The sequence below is a fragment of the Mastigoproctus giganteus genome, chromosome 14 (genome assembly GCF_048544385.1).
Source record: "Mastigoproctus giganteus isolate SK-2022 chromosome 14, ASM4854438v1, whole genome shotgun sequence".
In the NCBI taxonomy this organism is placed as follows: domain Eukaryota; kingdom Metazoa; phylum Arthropoda; class Arachnida; order Uropygi; family Thelyphonidae; genus Mastigoproctus; species Mastigoproctus giganteus.
Genome location: NC_143588.1, coordinates 6,981,303 through 6,989,383, shown reverse-complemented (window position 1 = coordinate 6,989,383; position 8,081 = coordinate 6,981,303).

The following is an 8,081-nucleotide window of genomic DNA, read 5'->3' as shown; positions in this document are numbered from 1 at the left end:
TGCAGATTGGCTATATGTAATAAAATTCTTCATAATATTAACTGTGTAAATTAAGCATTGCAAGCTTCGCAGACGTAACTGTCCCCAATTAATAAGCGGATCGATAAAAAATCTCCAAGAAATATAGGAAAGTGAATTTCAAGATATTTTCAAGGTATATGCTGCTACCACAGCAGAAAAAAATAGATCTTATAGGGCATACTCAGTGCTGTAGTGGAGTGTATACGCGGGTGTACGATGTATACGTCGCATACTGGATTTTTTAAGGTGAATAGCATATTACCTTCTGGTTTTTGAAAGACTGAAATACGGCGTATACGGGTATACTCTGGAATTCGATTAAAATGCACAGCATACTCTCTGCTTTTCGTAACATTCATAGAGTATACTTTCTGTTAATTTTATGACTACAGCACTGGGTATACCACTCCATTTCCAGATGAAAGAAGAAAAAAGAATGACACTTTACGAATCTTCAGACGATTTCAATGTATCTGCCGAACAACAATTTTGTATTGCAATTAAATACGTTCTGGGAGTTTGCATAAATGAGTTAAGCACTAGATTTGAAAAACTGAATACTATTTCTTCTTATTTTTATTTTCTATTTGGAACTTCACGCGCATTAATTAATATATCTGACTTTCAGGAGGCTCATTCCGACCTTGCATTAAAACACAACAAAAATTTACAATGAAAGAACAGAATTCATGGGATACCTGGTTCCTGGGCAATGCGACGTTGCCCCCCCCCCCCCTCTCGCTAGTGAACGAACCCACCGCTTGGCAGGTATATAGGTACACTGCATTCATGTAGATGGTAATGCGATGTCAGTATGGATAAACGTCATGAGTTAACCGACGTTGAAAGAGGGATGATAGTGGGTGCCCGGCACATGGGTCACTCTATTGCGGAGGTGGTACAAAAATTGCACTGTCCCAGTTCGTACAGTATGAAGAGTGTATCGGGAATACGCCATTTCCGGAATTACATCTCATCGTGGGCAGCTCTGTAGGCTAAAAAAACAAAATATTATTTTTAGGCCACCCCAATAATGAAATTCAGCCGTGCTGTGTATCTTATGTGTATTAATGGCGTGTGTTCTATGATCGATTTGAAGTTTCTGGGTAATAAACCTTGTTATCTACGCTTGAGGCCGACTAACTCAGCCACTGACTGAAAAAAGCCCATTAAAGTTCTTCGCGTGATCGACGGGATTAAAACCTGGGCCTTTTCCACCCGCTGTGGGGAGGACGGTGACGATGCCACTGTGCTACGACTCAGACAGCGAGCGCTATAGGCTAACAAAGGTGATGGATGAATGTGGCCTTCGACGTCTGTCTCATATTGTTTCGACCAATGGGAGAGCGACTGTGGCAGAAATCACCGCCGACGTAAATGAGGACCTAGAAAAGCTAATGATCGCCAGACCATCAGGCGATCATTAGCTGCAATAGGTTATGGGAGTCACGACCTACCAGAGTCCCATTGCTAACAACACAGGACTTTACGCCTCAACTGGGAGAAAGAACATCGGCATTGGACCTTGGCTGATTGTTCACGGGTCTCCTAGTCTGATGAGTTCCATTTCCAGTTATTTCGAGTGGACTGGAGGGTGCGTATCTGGGGAAAACCACCCAAAGCTATGCAACCGTCATGTCAACAAGGAACTGTTCAGGCAGGCGAAAGATCGGTAAAGGTCTGGGCCATGTTCAACTGGCACAAATTGGGACTTCTGGTATGTCAAGACACATCACATCCTTGCAAGACATCCTTGCAGACCATCAAAATCCCTTCATGGTCATCATGCACCAATGAGACAATGGACTCTTCCAGCAGGAAAATGCACTTCCCCACAGAGCCATGGTGACTATAACATGGTTCGAAGAGAGTTCCGCAGATTTTACCACCATGGAATGCCCCCCCCCCGCCCATCGTTCACGGGGCGTGAACCCTGGGCAGCATCTTTGGGATGATGTGGAAAAGCTGATCAAGCTTTGAATTCTCCGCCAGAAATGCGACATAATTACGGACAGCGGTGCAGCAAGAATGAATGGAAATACCTTTGGAACGCTCTCGGGAAGTAGTGGACTCAATGCCTCGCCGTGTGACTGCCCTTATCAGGGAAAAAGGTAGGTCCACCTTTTTCCCTGATAAGGGAAAACGTGTTTTCCAACAAACTATCAACAAACGTGTTGACAGTTTTCCCTGATAAGGGCAGATAATCCAGGGATACCAGGTAGGTATCCCATGATTATCTGCCATTCATTCAGTATAAATCCGTTAGATATTTCAAAAGAAACTGAAAGTTTCAAACATTATGTTTTATCAGTTCTGCAGGATATAAAATCGGTATCCCCCTTTTGACTTCTCCAATTCATTCCTGAGTATTTTGTAATAGAATCTTACCCAAACAGAAATAGCGCTATGAATTTTTCTTATCCTGTCTCTATTGGTAGCTTCTTGTGAAAGGTCCGTCAATAAAATTATATTGATTAAAAATCACTTTAGATCAACTGGACAAGAACGACAAACTATCATATCAATTATATCCATTAAAAATCACTTGGCACAAAACATAAATTATGATAAAAATTATTGATACTTTTGCTTCGGCAAAAGCAAGAAAAATTCAATTAAAATAATACATCCTCATTACATATTTTTAGTTTTTTTTCTTTTTGTTTTTTTTATGTAAACCCCAAACAGGAGAAGTATTAGAACTTATAGTACTTAGTAACGTGCTTGGGTTGGACATTGAGAAGACGAAAGAAGATATTTGTTGACATTAGACCTGAACTTCTGTAGACTATAATTTTCAGGAAATACGTATGAAGGATGGTTGTTCCAGAAAACGGCAGTTGAATGAATAAACGAAGATGAAAAGTTGGTTCTGTGAGTTTGAAGTTGAACAGAAAATGGATGTTAGCTGGTGGCGGCACGAGTTCGGACTATTTTGAAAGAGAGAGCGGGAATTATAGAAGCCAATTCAGAAGAACAGTGCCCATGGAAGTATCTGTAGAAAAGGCATGCAGCAGAAACAGTACGTCTATGAGACAGCGAGTGGAGAGACCCTGTTAGAGACGACCATAAATTAACCTAAAGGCCCTCTTCTGAACGGAATCAAGAAGCCTGAGAGAGGTAATGGGGGCACCGTCCCAGATGTGTGAACAATATTCCATATTAGGGCGGATTTGCGATTTGTACAGAGTGAACAGCTGTTTGGAAGAAAAGTAACGCCGAGAGCGAAATATAAAACTAAGTTTTTTAGATGCAGAGAAAGCAATATTTGTAATGTGCTTGTGCCAAGAGAGATTAGAAGTCAGGGTAATCCCCAAAAGAGTTATATCAACTTGCCTAGAAATCGGAGTGTCACCGAAGATAAGCATAGGAGCGGAAGAATCATCTTTTTGCGAGATATAAAACAAGACTGAGTTTTAGAAGGGTTGAAATCAACTAAGTTGTCTTTGCCCCACTGGAGAATTATATGGAGATCGACATTTAACGAATTGGCAGCAGATATTCCAGAAGTTGAAGCTGATTCAGCAGGACAAGGTTTCTCAAAATGGAAAGTGGAATGCAATGTGCTATCATCGGCAAAACTATAGATAGAATTTCCAATCAATGAAAGAAGTTCATTAATATACAAGAGGAAAAGAGTGGGGGAAAGAACTGAACCTTGGGGGACACCGGAATTATTGGAGAAGCTAGAAGACAGAGAGCCATCTATCATCACCCTAAGTGAACGATCAGAGAGAAAACTGGATAACCGATTACAAAAAAACAGTTGGCAAACCATAAGATGGAAGCTTGTTTAGAAGACCTTTATGCCAAACACGATCGAAAGCCTTTGAAATGTCAAGACCAACTAAGAGGCCACCGTAGCCTAGTGGTCAGGCGCGCGGGTGCATAAGTACACGTGCCTTGAGTGACCGGGGTTCAAGCCCGTGACTGCTGAATACGGTGCTATTTCTTGTATTCTGTATATCTTGTGAACTCCTTTGGTCGTCCCGGAGTATAAACAGAAAATTTATTTATTTATTTTATTTATCTGTGTTTCATCGATCTTTTCCATTGAATTAGTCTACAAATGGGTAACATAAGACAGTATATCGCCAGTGGATCGACACTGACGGAATCCACACTGGCGATCGTTGATCAGACGGAAGGTTTCTAGGTAGTTTAAGAGTTGGCGGTTAATTGATTTCTCCATTACTTTAGAAAGAGTAGATGTAATTGCAATGGGACGATAATTGAATAGGATGGATTTGTCACCCTTCTTAGGAATTGGCTGAGTATGAGCAAATTTTCAAGCAGAAGGAAAAACACTTTTGGAATAAGAAAGTGAAAAAAGGCGGCAAAGAACAGGAGTAAGTTTAGGAGCACAGGTTTTGAAAAAAAAAGGAGAAATACTATCGAGACCATGGAGCTTTTTTACCATCAAGATTCGTCAAAATCCTTCTGACATCTTTTTGACGGAAGACCACAGGAGGCATTGAATGGTGTTGGGAATGGTGGGGGGTGTTTTACCAAGATCATTAATACATGAGTTGGAAGAAAGGTGGGAGGCTAGCTTTATCTTTGGCTGATGACAATACAACAATATGGTTTGGACAGAGATGGGCAAAGGCTGCAGCCCTTTGGCAAGAGACCAGAATGATCGGATATCATTAGGGCACGAAGCAATTTTTCTACTCTTAGCCTGTTCAAACTCTAGTTTGGACTGGTTAATAACTGATTTACAATTGTTGTGAACTTTGGTGTAGGCAGAAAATGAAACTGAAGAATAAAAAACAAACCAATTACGATATGATAACAAACCAATTACGATTCTTCAATTGAACAGCCATAGCACCTTTATTGGAAAATCAAGGTTTAGATAAAGGACGAGATTTTAAAGTGGGGTGCGGAATAAAGGTTTCCATTCCTACAAGAATAATTTCACTGACACGATCTGAGCAAACGTTAACATCAAAAGTTTTGAAACAGTAATCTGACCAAGGAAAAGGAGAAAAGAAATCCAGCAGGTCATCCCATTTTGAATTCTTGTAATGCCAAACAATTCAAGGTTGGAAACAGCCATGAGATAAAGGCTCCATTGGAGAAGAGACAATCATCAAGTTTTGAACTGAGGTGCCTAAAGGACCTCTTACTTCGACCGTGTAGGGTTGTTTGTGAGAAAAAGATCAAGGGTATTGGCTGGATTTTTAAATTTAACTCGGTTAACAAAATTAGCAGACCCGGTCTGCTAATTTTGTTAACCGAGTAGTCAGTTTTTCATCTAAAATCTACAAATGCATTGCGGAACTTCCAAGATTATTTATAAGATGTAGCGCACACCGGCACCGATCCTTTTCTATAGTTACAAAGTGCTTGCTATGTTTAGGCCACTGGCACACGTCCCAATATTGTACACATAAAACACCTTCATATGGCCATTGTAGCTGTAGTGGACACTTTTACGCGGAATGTCCGCACAAAGATCTACCTCCACAGTGCATAAATTGCAGAAGAAAGAACACCAGCACTATGTCCGAGTGAATTGCTATGTATACAGAAAAGCTCTAGGACCAGTACGATTAAGGACCAATTATGAATAACCATCTGCATAATTCATCCAATGGTCAACAATCACATTTTACCCATGAGACCACCCTAAAAATATGTCAAATAAATGGGTCCTGCGGCCACAGCAACAGAACCCAACATTAATACTTCTCACATACCACACACAATACAGTACTTTTGTCTGGCTTTTACAGAGTGTAAGTATAAAGTGTAAAGTATTTGATGTCTAACGGCACCAGGGGTTTCCCCCATCTCTGCGTTGTTATGCATTGTAGGTGTAACACAGAAGTCTGTGAAAGCCCGAGATTTACAAAAAGTATATGGGCAGTGTCCTGTTGTGTAATGTCATGGTAAGTTGCATCTCTGACCACTTAGCCGTTGGGCCCCTAATGGGGCCCCCCCCCGTTGCCAACACTTGTCCCGTGGAGACAGGTCAGGGTACCCAGTAGATTTATATCAGCACTCTGGGAGGTCCTGCCACCTAATTTCCGGGAATTTCAGTGGCTAGGACCTAAAAAAAAAAAAAAAAAAGATTGGGTGATTTTCGCTTGAGGAGAACTAGACTGACAGGTTTGATATTGATTAGATTTTGAACTCAATTAACTTTAGAACTGTGGGCAAGACGAGCATGGCGCAAAGAAAGAGTGGGGAGGAAGGCTGAAGAGTGGGGGATAATAGGTAGTAGTATGGAGACAAGAGGGAGGCGTCCCCAGGTTGAGCAGTGGGTGGCCCACCAGGAGAGTAAGGGTTGGCGGGGGGGGGGAGAAGACAAGTCGTCCCCTCCTCTTGCCAGCAGATGGAAAGGAATGTGAGCCAGCTAGGGTGCTAGGCTCAGATTGCCAATAGGTGGGAGGCCGAAGCCTCAGTAACAGTTCCAGTGCTGTGACTAGGTTCTTCAACTGTCATCTTTGTTAAGATTTGGTCTGTCTTCAGGTGGCTTCTCTTTGTTTCTTATGGCAGTTGTGGTTGATTGAGTTGTTATGTCATCAGGCTGTGCTATCTGCAAATTTGAAGAAGATTAAGTATTCTTGCTGGCTGTCAAGGAGATGATTTTCTCGGTCTCTAGGCAGAAATGTGATGCTGATAAGGTAATAAGCTGGCAGCAGAGGTCGTTATAGAGCCGACATTCATGCATAAGATGGTGCCAGCTCTCTAAGTCTCCTCAGCAGCAACAGCAGCAGCAGGTATGGTCATCCATGATGCCGAGGGCAGTGAGTTTGGCTCGGAAAGCTTCATGCCCAGTGAGCACCGGGACAACATACAAGAAGGTTGTATGTAGTCCCAGTGAGAATCATGGCAGCCTTATCGGGTATAGCTTGTCCACGTTTGGGAGTGTTTTTTTTTTATAATTTCACCTTTGGGGAAGTTATCCCATCTGGATTGCCAGATTTGTGTGAGATGGGCGGTAAATCTCTTCTTTTCGTTCAGACGACCAGTGGCAGGGTCCGCATTGAATCCCATGAAGGAACAAGTCTTCCCTTTGGGTGCTATCTGCAAATCTGTGCTATCTGCAAATTTGAAGAAGATTAAGTATTCTTGCTGGCTGTCAAGGAGATGATTTTCTCGGTCTCTAGGCAGAAATGTGATGCTGATAAGGTAATAAGCTGGCAGCAGAGGTCGTTATAGAGCCGACATTCATGCATAAGATGGTGCCAGCTCTCTAAGTCTCCTCAGCAGCAACAGCAGCAGCAGGTATGGTCATCCATGATGCCGAGGGCAGTGAGTTTGGCTCGGAAAGCTTCATGCCCAGTGAGCACCGGGACAACATACAAGAAGGTTGTATGTAGTCCCAGTGAGAATCATGGCAGCCTTATCGGGTATAGCTTGTCCACGTTTGGGAGTGTTTTTTTTTTATAATTTCACCTTTGGGGAAGTTATCCCATCTGGATTGCCAGATTTGTGTGAGATGGGCGGTAAATCTCTTCTTTTCGTTCAGACGACCAGTGGCAGGGTCCGCATTGAATCCCATGAAGGAACAAGTCTTCCCTTTGGACAGTTCATAAAGGATTCCACATCTGACCACTTTGAGGTCGAGTGGAAGGGCTCCGGCCAGTACTTGCAGCGCATGGGTACTCGCTGTGCTGCAGACCCGGGTAATAGGTAGTAACATAGCTCTATGGATGGAGTCAAGTATTCTCTGGTTAGTTGCCAGGGTAACTTTTGGATACCATGCTCCTGATGCGTATTTTTTTTTTTTATGTAAACCCCAAACACAAGAGGTGTTAGAACCTATAGTACTTAGTACTTGGGTTGGAGGTTGAGAAGACGAAAGAAGTTATTTGTTGCCATTGGACTTGAACTTCTGTAGATTGTAATTTTCAGGAAATACAAATGAAGGAAGGTTGTTCCAGAAAACGGCAATAGAAAGAATAAACGAGGAAGATGAAAAGTTGGTTCTGTGAGTTTGAAGTTGGACAGTAAATGGATGTTGGCTGGTGGCGGCACGTGTTCGGACTGTTTTAAAAGAGAGAGCGGGAATTATAGAAGCCAATTCAGAAGAACAGTGCCCATGG